General features: G+C 40.8%; 1 protein-coding gene across 5 annotated transcripts in view; it reads left to right on the top strand.

Annotated features, from left to right (window-relative positions):
• tymp (thymidine phosphorylase) overlaps positions 1-14,902 on the top strand; it is a 52,962-nt gene that overhangs the window by 18,824 nt on the left and 19,236 nt on the right. The window lies entirely within an intron of this gene.

The raw sequence follows: 14,902 nt of genomic DNA, 5'->3' as shown, positions 1-14,902 counted from the left end.
CTGCATCTGTGCTATCAATTTGATGGTGACAATTATTATAGAAGTCACAAAGATAGTTGGTGAGGGAAGTCTTGTTAATAATGCCCAATAATTTCAAAAATTTGATTTAAGTACTGCATAAACCTCTGTACAAAATAGAATAATTGCAAAATGGAGGCAATCTATCCACTGGATTGAGAAGCAGTTGTAAACCCATAGGCAGAAAATGGTTTGAGGTGGATTTGGATGTTATCCTTGGGGTCTGGTCACCAATGGTGTTCTGTAGTGGTTGCTTTTAAGACTACAGCTGTATACTTTTTCCACATATGATTTGCATATGCGATTTGAAGTGTAATCTGTAAACTACTAAGTGTGAGAAGCTTCCCTGTAGCCAAGGTTTTGCTACTGATCAGTGTCCCTGATGAATAAACACCATGGCTGCAATGTGTAACTTCGAAATGTGCAGTGTAAGTGCATGCACAGGAAGTTAGTACACAAAATTAGAAGGCATAATATTGGCAATAATATATTGGGCTGGATTAAGGATTAGCCCCAGTAGGTATTGAATGTACAGGGAAAACTCCAAAATCAGTGTCAAAAGTAAGAGATGTGTGTACCCAATGTATCATTTGCACCAGCCTACCCACCATCAAACACATATGGTATGTACAGAAAAAGCCAGTAATATCATGAAGGATCCCACACACCTTGATCATGGACAGTTTGTTACAATCTCATCAGGAGGCTATGTAGCATCAATGCCAGGAGCATCATACTCAAGAACAGTTACTTTCACCAAGCAGTAAGACTGATTAATACCTCCACCTACTAACTCCACCACTACTTTATTGTTTCCTGAAGGTCACCTTATGTACAGCCTAGTATCTCTTTATGGACATACAATCAATTAATGTATATAAGCTATCTTATGTATTTATATTTATTGTGTGTTCTTTTAGTATTATTACTGTGGTCTTTATCTTATTTTTTGTGCAGCATCAGATCTGGAGTAACAATCATTTCATTCTCCTTACACTTGTGTACAGGAAGTGACATTTAACAATCTTGAATTTTCAATAAAATGTTTTATGAACACTAATATGCTAAATTACTTTCAGAAGAGGAATTAACCCCTGTTAGCAAAGCACACCATTCACTCTATATTTTCAAACATCAATTTGATCCCTGTCTCTGGTTATTATAACATCCAAGTTACACAGATCTTCAAGTCCGTTCAATTATTTTGAGATCATGGCTGACCTGACTCTAGCCTAAACTTTTCAATCCCATTTACCTGATGTAACCTTTTATCTTCTTGAGGCTTTGGATACCGTGCTTGCTTAATTAGTCCCAGATTTAAAGCATCTTAGTTAGAAGTCTGTTTAAAAACCTGACACTATGCTTTTTGATGAGTTGAGGCTTAGGAATGATTTTTTGTGTAGATTTGTAGACCATTTGTGTAGATCGATTGTATAGTGTGAGGAATTTGGGGATGGGCAGGGTTAAGTAAGATGAGTTTTTTTTCTTGTTGTCCTGGAGAATATTCCATAGATGGGGAGGGATTAGAATCAGAATCAAGTTTAATATCATTGGCATATGTCATGAAATTTGTTGTTTTCTGGCAGCGGTACATTACAATACATAATCATTTTTAAACTATAAATTACAACAAGAATATATTTTAAAAGATTACATTAATGAACACATACAAACAAGCTGGATGAACTCAGCAGGTCGGGCAGCATCTGTGGAAACAAGCAGTCAACGTTTCCACGGATGCTGCCCGACCTGCTGAGTTCATCCAGCTTGTTTGTATTGTTACGTATTCAGGCAACAATAAATATATGAGATCGGCAAGGGTTTCTTACAACAAACAACACGTTTATTAAACACCGAAAACAAACCCCCCAAAAGTAAACAAACACTACCGTAACCGGAAACAGCTGCTGAGCGGCTGTTCAAACAGTTCGTAAAGTGGTATTCCAAAACAGTTCTTTAAAGTGGTATTGCCAAAAGTTCGATATGCTCACAGTCCATTTAAAAGGAGAGACTTTACAGGACGATTTAGGTTCTCTTTCACGTCGCTTGCTTCGATCCCCGACGTCGAACTTCCCACAAATAATTCACGGAACAGAACGGCTTAAAGGCACTGACCTTTCCTTCTCCACTACCTTCAATCCTTTCTAGGTAAACCTAGGGATTAACACGAAGATAGTCAACGAAATCCTTCCAAATAAGGATCAAACAAAGCTCGCCCCCGTTTCACCGTAGAAAGCGATTCTTCTCGATCTTTAACTTCCAACTTTGAATCTTCACTCTCCTCTAATTGCGAAATAACAGAATCAGAAAGAACCTGCTGGCAATGACCTTTTAAACTTTAGGCATTAAATAAAAACTTCATCCTTCAACTAAACTGCGTCATCACTTCAAACACGCAGTGGCATGAAGTCAACTTGGCAAATCCAGCCACGAACTGCCCCTCCTCACAGGGTGGGGTCTACCTTTTATAACCTGTAAAAAAAAACCCGTCACATGATCTCCACTGGCGGGAAAATGACGTCACCACCATCACAAGACCATCACCTCAAGTCCAGTACAGCTTCAACCCCAGTCACATGACAAGGGCTCCACTGTCATGTGTCACGAGTACGTAACAGTATGTGTTGACTTGACCGCAGCATCTGCAGTGTACTTTGTGTTTATTAAATTAATGAACCAGTGGAAAAAAGAGAGGCAAAAATAGTTCATTGAGAAATCTAATGAAGAGGAAGAAGGTATTCCTGAAACATTGAGTGTTTGCCTTCAGGCTCCTGTACCTCCTCTTTAATGGTAGAAATGAGAAGAGGGTGTGTCCTGGGTGATGGGGTCCCTTAATGATGGATGCTACCACCTTGAGGAATCGCCATTTGAAGGTGGTGCTAGGAAGGCTAGTGACCATGACAGTGATGGCTGAGTTTGCAGCTCTCTACAGTATCCTAAGCAAGTACTGTATAGCTCATATTTCAGGAGCTATAGATGGGAAAGCCCAGCCTACCCCACACAGTTGTGGTGCCTTGAGTTTAACTAAAGATACTAGTCATCTAACGGGCAGCTATATAACCCACTGGAAGAAATGAAAAGCGGGCTGAATGATAGCAGATGGAGTTTCATACTGATAAGTGTGAGGTGCTACATTTTGGTAGGAATAATCCAAATAGGACATACATGGTAAATGGTAGGGCATTGAAGAATGCAGCAGAACAGAGTGATCTAGGACTAATGGGGCATAGTTCCCTGAAGGTGGAATCTCATGTGGATAGGGTGGTGAAGAAAACTTTTGGTATGTTGGCCTTTATAAATCACAGCATTGAGTATAGGAGTTGGGATGTAATGTTAAAATTGTACAAAGCATTGGTAAGGCTGAATTTGGAGTATTGTGTACAGTTCTGGTCATCGAATTATACAAAAGATGTCAACAAAATAGAGACAGTACAGAGGAGATTTACTAGAATGTTACCTGGGTTTCAGCACCTAAGTTACAGAGAAAGGTTGAACAAGTTAGGTCTTTATTCTTTGGAGCGTAGAAGGTTGAGGGGGGACTTGATAGGGGTATTTAAAATTATGAGGGGGATAGATGGAGTTGACGAGGATAGGCTTTTTCCATTGAGAGTAGGGGGGATTCAAACAAGAGGACATGAACTGAGAGTTAGGGGGCAAAAGTTTAAGGGTAACACGAGGGGGAATTTCTTTGCTCAGAGAGTAGTAGCTGTGTGGAACGAGCTTCCAGTAGAAGTGGTAGAGGCAGGTTGGGTATTGTCATTTAAAGTAAAATTGGATAGGTATATGGACAGGAAAGGAATGGAGGATTACAGGCTGAGTGCGGGCCAGTGGGACTAGGTGAGAGTAAGCGTTCGGCACGGACTAGAAGGGTCGAGTTGGCCTGTTTTCATGCTGTAATTGTTATATGGTTATATGGTTATAAATTGAAACAATCATCAATTGGAGAGAAAAAAAAACATGAAAATCCCCTGCAGGTGACCTGCTGCAGTCCCATACATCAACAACAGGTACAAAAACAAAGGAACAGTGTAAAGTGTACAAACTGAAGTTGTGCAAAAAACAATGCAGTAGTGACAATAATGAAGAATTCAAGAACATGTTATCACCTGGTCCGTAACACTTCTAAAACAAAAGAGGTGATCATTGACTTCAGGAGATCAAAGGACAGAGTACACCTCCTCCATATACATGGAGAGGTAGTGGAAAGTGTGGAAAACCTGAAGTTCCTTGGAGTTATGTTGTCAAAACAGCTGGCATGGACCACCAACACCTCGCTGCTTGTAAAAAAAGGCACAACAAAGACTCTTCTGCCTCAGAAAGCTGAAACAAGCCAAACTCCTACAAAAGCTGTTGCTTAACTTCTACAGAAGCACAATTGAAACCATCCTGACCAACAGCACCATAGTGTGGTATGCCAGCTGCACAGCCGCCGAGCGACAAGACCTGCACCTATTCCAGCAAATTCAGGAGAAAAGCAATCAGCATAACCAGAGACACCACACATCCTGGCCACTCCCTGTTCAACCCGCTGCTGTCCAGCAAAAGGTTTAGGATACTAAAAGCCAGAACAAATAGACTGAGGAACTGCCTCTACCCCAGAGCTGTGGCCTCCATCACACCATTCCCACAGAACAGTGACTGAAACTGTGAGCACACACATGTACACACAAGGACTCAAATGCTTGCACTAATGGCACTTTGTGCATTATTGTGATATTCTGGTGCTGCTGCAACTTATTTTCTGCTACTTATCTAATTAAAACTGTTTTTCTATTACTGCCTTGTTTTTATCTACCGCTTTATTTAATTGCCTGAGAGGAAGCCAAACAGAATTTCATTATACCTATGTATAATGACAATAAAGATCATTCAATTCAATTCACTACCACCAAGGAGATAGGGATATGAAAGAGGTGGATACAATTACAATGCTTAAAGGATATTTAGACAGGTATGTGAACAGGAAAGGTTATTGAAGATTTGGACCAAATGCAGATAAATAGGAACAGCTGAAATATACAGTTTGGTTGGACCAAAGCACCTGTTTCCATACTGATACTCTAGACTCCAAATGTGTTTGTATGTCAGTGCCCCTCTGGTAAGATGGCAGCATGCTTGGACACAGTGGCCACTCCAGGTCCCATCAAAGGTGTACTTGTTCATCTGTTACAATCGTCACTGCAGGATGATAAGAAGATCAGGTACTGCAGGACTGTCTCATCAATGAGCTGCTCATTAGCAATGGAGCTGGATTTGTTATTTGTCATAGTTGTATTGTCACCTGGACTTGGACCATAAGATGTAAGAACAGAATTGAGCCATTTAGCCCATTGAGTCTCCTTGGTCATTTCATTGTAGCTGATTAATTTTCCCTATCAGACCCGGTCTCCTGTCTTCTCCCCTGTTAATGCCCTGACAAATCAAGAATCTATCCACCTCTGCCTAAAATTTGCTTAATGACTAGACTTCCACAACCACCTGTGCAAATGAATTCCACAGATTCACTTCTGTCTGGCTAAACAAATTCATCCTCATCTCTGTTTTAAAAGGATGCCCCTCTATTCTAAGGCTGTGTCCTCTGGTCTTAGACTGTCCCACTATATGAAACATCCTCACTACATCCACTCCACTCTTTCAACACTCAATGGGTTTCAATGAGGTCACCCCTCTTTCTTCTAAGTTCCAGTGAATACAGGCCCAGAGCCATGAAACGCTCTTCACATGACAAGTGTTTCAAGGCCAGAATCATTTTTGTGAACCTCCTTTGAACTCTCTCCAAAGTAAGCACATCCTTTCTTAGATAAGGAGACCAAAACTACTCACAGTATTCCAATTGAGGCATCACTAGTGCTTTATAAAGCCTCACCATTACATCCTTGCTTTCATATTCTAATCCTCTTGAAATGAATGCTAACACTGCATTTGCCTTCCTCACCAAAGACTCAAGCTGCAAATTAACTTTTAGGGAATCCTGCACAAGAACTCTCAAGTCCCTATGCACCTCAGATTTTTAAATTTTCTCTCTATTTAGAAAATAGTCTACCCTTTAATTTTTTTCTATCTTAAAGTGCATGATCATACACTTCCCAACACTGCATTCTTAATCTATCTAAGTGCTTCTGTGGCCTTTCTATTTTCTCAAAACTACCTGCCCTTCCTTCTATCTTCATATCGTCTGCAAACTTAGCCACAATGCCATCAATTCTATCATCCAAATCATTGACAGAAAACATGAAAAGAAGCTGTCCCAACTTGAACCCCTGTGGAACACCAGCAGTCACTGGCAGCAAACCAGAAAAGGCTTCCTTTATTCTCTCTTCCTCCTGCCAATCAGCCACTGCTTTATCCATTTCTGGTAACATCATGGGCTCTTAGCTTGCTAAACCTAAACAGCCTCATGTATGGCACTTTGTCAATGGCTTTCTGAAAATCCAATTACACAACATCAATTGATTCTCCTTTGTCTATTCTGTTTTTGATTCCTTCAAAGAATTCCCAACAGATTTGTCAGGCAAGATTTTCCCATGAGGAAACCATGCTGACTACTGCCTGTTTTATCATTTGCTTCCAAGTACTCCGAAACTATATCTGTAACAATTGACTTCAACATCTTCCCAACCACTAACTGGCCTATAGTCTCTCTCTCTCTCTCTCCCTCTCTCCCTCTCTCCCTCTCTCCCTCTCTCCCTCTCTCCCTCTCTCCCTCTCTCCCTCTCTCCCTCTCTCCCTCTCTCTCCCTCTCTCCCTGAAGAGCAGAAAGATATTTGCAATTTCCCATTCTTCTGGAAAAGTGCTAGAATCAGTTGATTCTTGAATGATCATTACTAATGCCTCCACAATCTCTTCAGCCACCTCTTTCAGAATCCAGTACAGTGTACACCATCTGGTCCAGGTAATTTATCTACCTTCACACCTTTCAGTTTCCCAAGAACCTTTTCTCTAGTAATGGCAACTTCACACATTTCTGCCCTCTGACACTCTCAAACATCCAGCATATGGTTAATGTCTTCCACAGTGAAGACTGATGCAAAATACTTAATCAGTTTGTCTGGCATTTCTTTGTTCACCCATTACTACCTCTGTCTTCATTGTGTCTTCATTTTGTCTTTTGTCTTCATTGTGATCACATGTGATACCCTGTTGGACATTGGTAGTGTAGAACACTGCAAGTCCGGTTCACTATTTAATTGGCGAAACTGATGGTGGAGAACTGCATTGTGTCAGTTGGGGTGAGGACTAGGCCGAGGCTGTGGAATCGTCCATTGCAGCCGGCCAGGAGAGAAGACGCCAAGGCAATGTGGGAGAGCCTCCGTGGGGTGCAGTAGAATCTATTCTGGGTTGGGGCTTTGCCCCTCCTGTCAGTGCTGCCCCTCAGTGTTTGCTCAGTGAAAGAACATGCTGGACACTCAGGATCTTAGGTTATTTATGTTTTCCTTGTGACTGTATGTTTTTCTGAAATTGTAACCGTATGTGCTGTGTGCACTTGGTAATGTGTTTTGAACTTTAGCCTCAGAGGAATGCTGTTTCGTTTGACCATATTCAAGTTTAGAATGTATTTAAATTTGAACTTGAATTAAGGACTTTAAATATAACTAAGTATATCTTGATTGAAGGTCTAATAATAATAGTCACAATATTACTACAGTTTATTGCAACACCCATCTGCTTGACTCATCCTTTCAGGGAAATTCTGTCATCCCAATCTGGTCTAGGCTGTTTTCTCATCCTTGGGCAGTGCTTCGGGATCAGAACTGATTTACATCCACTCTGATTTTGTGGATTTGAATGTAATTCATGAGGCCATGATAGGAATGACAGATCCACCCATCAATCAGACATGAAGTGCTTAACTGGGTATGTCAATAGTTAGTTTCTGTCATGGGACAGAAGTTCTCAAGATTCAGTAAAATTATTGTAATTTTTAAGAAGGATCTTGACTGTTTTACCCTCTGGCCTTCTGCTTGTTTGCAGAATCTGATGTTGGGCTTGTAAACAAAATGGCCGTGATTGAGATTATTAAGGCTTCAGTTGTGGTGATTGGCAAGGAGAGAACACTGGACTCACTTATCTTTCCAGGGAATTTGAAGGATTTTAGTAGAGATACCATTGCAGTTATCTTTCAAGTAGCATGTAATGTCTCCTGTTGATAATCCAGGTCTCAGAAATGTAGAGGGACAGATATCACTCCTCCTTGGAATACCATGAATTTTATATCATGACTGGGGTCTTGATCATCAAACATTTTTTTTTTGAATGAACTAAAGTATGTGATGTATTGAAGACAGTGGTGAATTTTATCAATGATATCTCCTTTTGTCTAAGGATGGTCCCCAAGATTGGGGAGTGGTCTATGTTTTCTAGAGTCTCGCCCCGAGTATTTTTTTAGATTAGATTAGATTCAACTTTATTGTCATTGTGCCGAGTACAGATACAAAGCCAATGAAATGCAGTTAGCATCTAATCAGAAATGCAAAGAATAGTGTTATTTACAAAATAACTGCGAATAAAAAGTAAGTGCTACAGCACACAAATATGAAAGTACTGAGACAGTACAATATGGGTGCAATACAGCTTAGCACTGTGATGTGAGGTTCAGCAGGGTCACAGCCTCAGGGAAGAAACTCTTCCTGTGCCTGCTGGTGAGGAAGCAAAGGCTCCTGTAGCGCCTACCAGATGGGATGGGACTATCCTCTCATGCTTCAATGAATGAGTCAACGATGACTTGGAACTCAGCCACTGAATGTGCATATGCAAGTATTGTACATGGTTAGGGTGAGATGCATCCTTGATAATACTTTTCACCCTGCCCAGACAGTGTTTATGGTAGATGTTCTCAATGGTGGGCAATTGGGTGACGATAATCTGCTGGGCAGTTTTCACCACACGCTGAAGTGCTTTGCGATCCAATACAGGACAATTGCCATACCACAATGAGATGCAGTTGGTGAGTATGCTCTCAATGGTACAGCGGTAAAAATCCGTCAGTATCCTGGGACAGAGGTGAGTTTCCTTGATGCTCCAAAGGAAATAAAGGCACTGTTGCACCTTTTTGATCAGGATGGAGGAGTGCAGGGACCAGGTGAGACCCTCAGAAATGTGGACACCAAGGAATTTGAAGCTTAATACACACTCCACTACTGCTCATTCATTATTGCAGAGCAATATGTACAATGGAGTGGGGGCAGATTGGTTGAACACCTTATTCATTCTGATGTTGAGTATAAAGACTATCCTCTCATGCTTCAATGAATGAGTCAACGATAACTTGGAACTCAGCCACTGAACGTGCATATGCAAGTATTGTCTGCATGTCACAGCTTGACTACTGAGTTCGGGTAACTCTTGTTCAGGACTGTAATTACCGTAGTTTGTGATTTTCCATGAGCTCTGAATATTTGTTCCACTGCTACTGGGCATTTGTTGGAGGTGAGGAGCAGCACTGCAGTGAGAAAGATTAAGAAAAATGTCAGGGCAAAGATGCAGCCTCGTTTGACACCAGTCTTTATTGAAATACTTCATGTAGTAGATCCATTGGTTAGGATCCTAGCTTCCCTGTAACCTGGAAGCAAAAATGTGACTCTAGACCTACCAATTTGACTACCTGTTGAGATGGCAGAAAACTCAGTGGGCAATTGCGGATGGGCAATAAATGCCTTGTGTCATCTTCCTGTGAATGAATGAATGTTTTTCACTTCACTGTATAATCATTTGTCCCAGGTACTTGCAATTCCAGTAGACTCCTGCAGATGGTGATGCTGAACTATCTCCGGACTCTTATCGATGATGTGTGTCTTATCAAAGCCACAAATAGTTCTCATCCCTGACCCAACAGACAGGGAAATGTAGTTAAGCATACTACCCTGACAAGTATATAACACACAGTCTAAACTGTATTGGATAGCAGTAGACATTTACTGAAGGCCATAAGTAACCTATTTTAGATTTTAAACCAATCAGTCCTTGTGATTTTCTGGTTTCAATACATAAAGTCAGACAGACAGACGTACTTCATTGATCCCGTGGGAAATTGGGTTTCGTTACAGCCGCGCCAACCAAGAATAGTGTAGAAATATAGCAATATTAAATCAATAAATAATTAAATAATAACGAGTTAATCATGCCAAGTGGAAATAAGTCCAGGACCAGCCTATTGGCTCAGGGTGTCTGACACTCCGAGGGAGGAGTTGTAAAGTTTGATGGCCACAGGTAGGAATAACTTCCTATGATGCTCAGTGTTACATCTCGGTGGAATGAGTCTCTGGCTGAATGTACTCCTGTGCCTAACCAGTACATTATGGAGTGGATGGGAGTCATTGTCCAAGATGGCATGCAACTTGGACAGCATCCTCTTTTCAGACACCACCGTCAGAGAGTCCAGTTCCACCCCCACAACATCAAAGCACATAAAAACAGTATATTCCTATTAATGGAACTCATAAACGTAATGAGATATAACAATGCATGTAATTTGACTTCAGGGAATTATGCTCCTAAAATTAAGCTGTGAATCTGTATGATCACATTGTAAATAACCTGTATTCCAAATAAATAGTAATCTATGTAATTATGACTAAATTATTCTAAATAAGTGTATTTGTGATGTTGCATATCTGTAATCCTTACCTTGTTCATCTCCATGCAAACAGTATATGTACTGTATATCAATATACAGTGAATAAATCTCCCCTTGAATAAAGAGAAATGCCATACAATCAGATTAAATAATTATTAATGGTTATTGTCCAGTTGAAAGTGGCTACTAACTGCATAGTTTATCTAAACAGTTCTATCTTTAAAATAAATTTGCAAATGTATATGATAATAAATTCAATAATAAAACAACCAATACTTGATATATATTGAAATGATATTGAATGATCTTTATTGTCATAGGTACAATGAAACTCTGTTTGGCTTCCTCTCAGGCAATTAAATAAAGCGATAGATAAAAACAAGACAGTAATAAAAACAGTATCAAATAGATAAGTAGCAGAAAATAAGTTGCAGCAGCACCAGAATATCACAGTAATGCACAAAGTGCCGTTAGTGCAAGTATTTGAGTCCTTGTGTGTGCATGTGTGTGCTCACAGTTTCAGTCACTGTTCTGTGGGAGTGTGTGATGAAGGCCACAGATCTGGGATAGAAGCTGTTCCTCAGTCTGTTTGTTCTGGCTTTTAGTGTCCTGAACCTTTTGCTTGATAGCAGCGGGTCAAACAGGGAGTGGCCAGGGTGTGTGGTGTTTCTGGTTATGCTGATTGCTTCCCTCCTGAGTCTGCTGGAATAGATGGTGTCCAGTCCTGGGATCTCCATCCTGACAATTCGCTGGGCTGCCTTCACCATGTGATGCAGGTCTTGTCTGTCGCTCGGCAGCTGTACAGATGGCATACCACACTGTGGCATTGTTGGTCAGGATGGTTTCAATTGTGCTCCTGTAGAAATTAAACAACAGCTTTTGTGGGACTTTGGCCTGTTTTAGCTTTCTGAGGAAGAAGAGCCTTTGTTGTGCCTTTTTTACAAGCAGCAAGGTGTTGGTGGTTCATATCAGCTATTTTGTCAACATAACTCCAAGGAACTTTAGGTTTTCCACACTTTCTACTACCTCTCCATGTATATGGGGGAGGTGTACTCTGTCCTTTGATCTCCTGAAGTCAATGATCATCTCTTTTGTTTTAGAAAGACAATACATGGACAGGAGAAAGCTTAATTCGATTTACAGTATCTACATGATGTGCCATGAATTACTTCCTTTACAAATGTTTCACAATAAACACTCTGAGATATTTTTCCACAGCTCCACCCCTTAGTATTTAATAGCGGGAGGGCCTTAAAATGTGGCTTAACCATATAGAAGACTTCATGGTAGCTGCATCAAGCTGGAACTGGACATTGGAACTTGCAGACTGCAACATTTAGTTGTGTGGAGCTCTTCACTCTGTCCATCCAGCAAGTCATGGATAGAACAACAGACATCTTTCACTGAGTTGTTAATCTTGCAGAACCAGTGGATAATTGATTTCCTGTGTGTTCCTGAGAACAATCTATAGAACATAGAAAACACAGAAAATCTACAGCACATTACAGGCCTTTCAGCCCACAATGTTGTGCTGACCATGTAACCTAATCTAGATGCTACCTAGAATTTCCCTACTGCATAACCCTCTATTTTTCTAAGTCCTATGTGCCTATTGAAGAGTCTCTTAAAAGATCCTACTGTATCCACCTCTACCACCTTCACTGGCAGTGCATTCCACTCACTCACCACTCTCTGTATGGAAAAAGATATCTCTAACAACCCCCTTGAACCTACTTCCAAGCACCTTAAAGCTATTTCCCCTTGTGTTAGCTATTTCAGCCCTGGGGAAAAAGCCTCTGGCTACCTACATAATCAATGCCTCTCATCATCTTATACACTTCTATCAAGTCACCTCTCATCCTTTGTCGCTCCAAGGAGAAAAGACTGTTCACTCTACCTATTCTCATAAGGCATGTTCTCCAATCCAAGCAACATTCTTGTAAATCTCCTCTGCAGTCTCTCTATAGTATCCATATCCTTCCTGTAATCAGGTGACCAGAACTGTACACAGTACTCCAAGTGGGGTCTAACCAAGGTCGTATAGCTGTAACATTACCTCATGGCTCTTGAACTCAGTTCCATGGTTGATGAAGTTCAACACACCATACACCTTCTTAACAACATGGTCAACCTGTGCAGCAGCTTTGATTGTCCTATGGACATGGACCCCAAGATCTTGCTGATCCTCCACACTGCCAAGAGCCTTACCATTAATATTATATTCTGTCTTCAAATATGACCTACCAAAATGAACCACTTCACACTTATCTGGGTTGAACAACATCTGCCACTTCTCAGCCCAGCTCTGCATCTTATTGATGTCCCGTTGTAACCACTGAGAACCCTCCAGACTATCCACAACACCTCCAACCTTTGTGTCATCAGCAAACTTACTAATCCATCCCTCCACTTTCTCATCCAGATCATCTACAAAACTCACAAAGAGAAGGTGTTGCAGAACAGATCCCTGAGGAACACCACTGGTCACCACCCTTTGCCTTTTGTGGTCAAGCCAATTCTGGATCCACAAAGCAAGGTCTCCTTGGATCACATGCCTCATTACTTTCTGAATAAGCCTCGCATGGGAAACCTTATCAAATGCCTTACTGAAATCCATGTACACTACATTCACTGCTCTACCTTTATCAATGTGTTTTGTTACATCCTCAAATAATTCAATCAGGTTTGTAAGGCATGACCTACCTTTAACAAAGCCATGCTGACTATCCCTAATCAGATTATGTCTCTCCAAGTTCTCATAAATCCTGCCTCTCAGGATCTTCTCTAACAGCTTGCCCACCACTGAAGTAAGACTCGTTGATCTATAATTTCCTGGATTATTTCTACTCCCTTTCTTGAACAAAATGGAATCCTGTAATAATCATGTACTATTTATAGCAAACCTTGACAAATGGCACTGCATCTTTTTCCAATCATCTTGGTAAATGTATATTCCAAAAGGAGATTCCTATTGCTGTCACTTCAAGGACAGTGAACAACAATAGCATTGAAGAATTTTTCTCATCAACACTTTTGTTGGTAAGGCATTCTGTTTAGGAACCTTCTAATGGGATCCAGATCTCCTATTCCTACAGTCCTGAGAACATTCTGTGCAGACCACTGCATGACTGCCTTATGGTTAAAAGTATTTTTCTGCACAAGCTTTTCTGGCAGTGAGGGATAGATGGAATGGTATGGTCCATGTAAATGTGTTATTGCAAAACCCACCTCAGCATAAAGTGACTCAATGTTTGCATGCTAAGAATAGCAGTAGCAGAGCCACACACAAAGATAACTACAAGTGTAGATATTTCCTCCCTTTCTATGGAGACTTGACGCTGTATCTCAAGAGATGTAATCTACTTTTACACATGTAAATTCATCAGGAGAACAAGGGAGAAGCATATTATCTGAGAGACTGCAGAGCTCTGAGATGCCAAGGTATCCTGGAAGATGATTTATAAAAAGCTAGATTGTAGGTAAATAGGAATTCTAAAAGAATGTTATTTATTGTTGGGTGAACTGAATGCAAAGCAAGAGGTTATATTTCAGTTAATATGGCATTAGTGGGAACATTTCTGGAGAACAGTGTAGAAGATTGGTCTCCTTGTTTATGGAAGGACATTAATGTGGTAGAAGCAGTTCAGAGTAAATTGACTAGACTAATTCCTGGAATGGATGGGCCTTATGGGAAAAGGATGGACACACTAGACCGGGGGTCGGCAACCTGCGGCTCCCGAGCCATTTGTGGCTCTTTCACCTCTGTGCTGCGGCTCCCTGTGGCTTTGGGAAATAATTGGTCAGTATTTAATTAAAATGTATTTTTTGTTAGTTTGTTAGCTTTTGAAATGTAATTCTAAATTTGAAGATTATGGTGATCTTGTACGATCTAAGTGTGGCGACACATTTCCTCACAATTAGCCAGCATTCCGGCTAAGGGAGATAGCCTACGGGGGTTTGTGAGTACGCGTCTTTTGCAGCATCTGCGTCCATGGGGGCTGGGTTGAGGGAGGCTTAAAAGCAAGGCTGTTTAGTTCGAATAAAGTTACCTTTGACTGCAGTCTTTATTTTAGCGCTGCGTGTAGCGCTACACCGCTACAACGTGTTTTTTATCGCTATTAATATACATCACCACTGCCAATGCCTGACACCCGCCAGTGCACGCTTTCTTTTAATTCTTCGATCCAAGGTAGGCTACCTATGTAGTAACCTTCAACCCAACGTCTTTTTTTCGGAGTTCAAAATGTTTTTGTTGCATGCAGAAATGTAATTTCGTTTTCTCTGCAGGAGTTCATCAATTTCAAAAATGCA

Source organism: Hypanus sabinus, chromosome 13 (assembly GCF_030144855.1).
Source record: "Hypanus sabinus isolate sHypSab1 chromosome 13, sHypSab1.hap1, whole genome shotgun sequence".
Taxonomy (NCBI): Eukaryota; Metazoa; Chordata; class Chondrichthyes; order Myliobatiformes; family Dasyatidae; genus Hypanus; species Hypanus sabinus.
The sequence above is the reverse complement of the archived record's forward strand: the minus strand, read 5'-3'. Positions and strand labels throughout refer to the sequence as shown.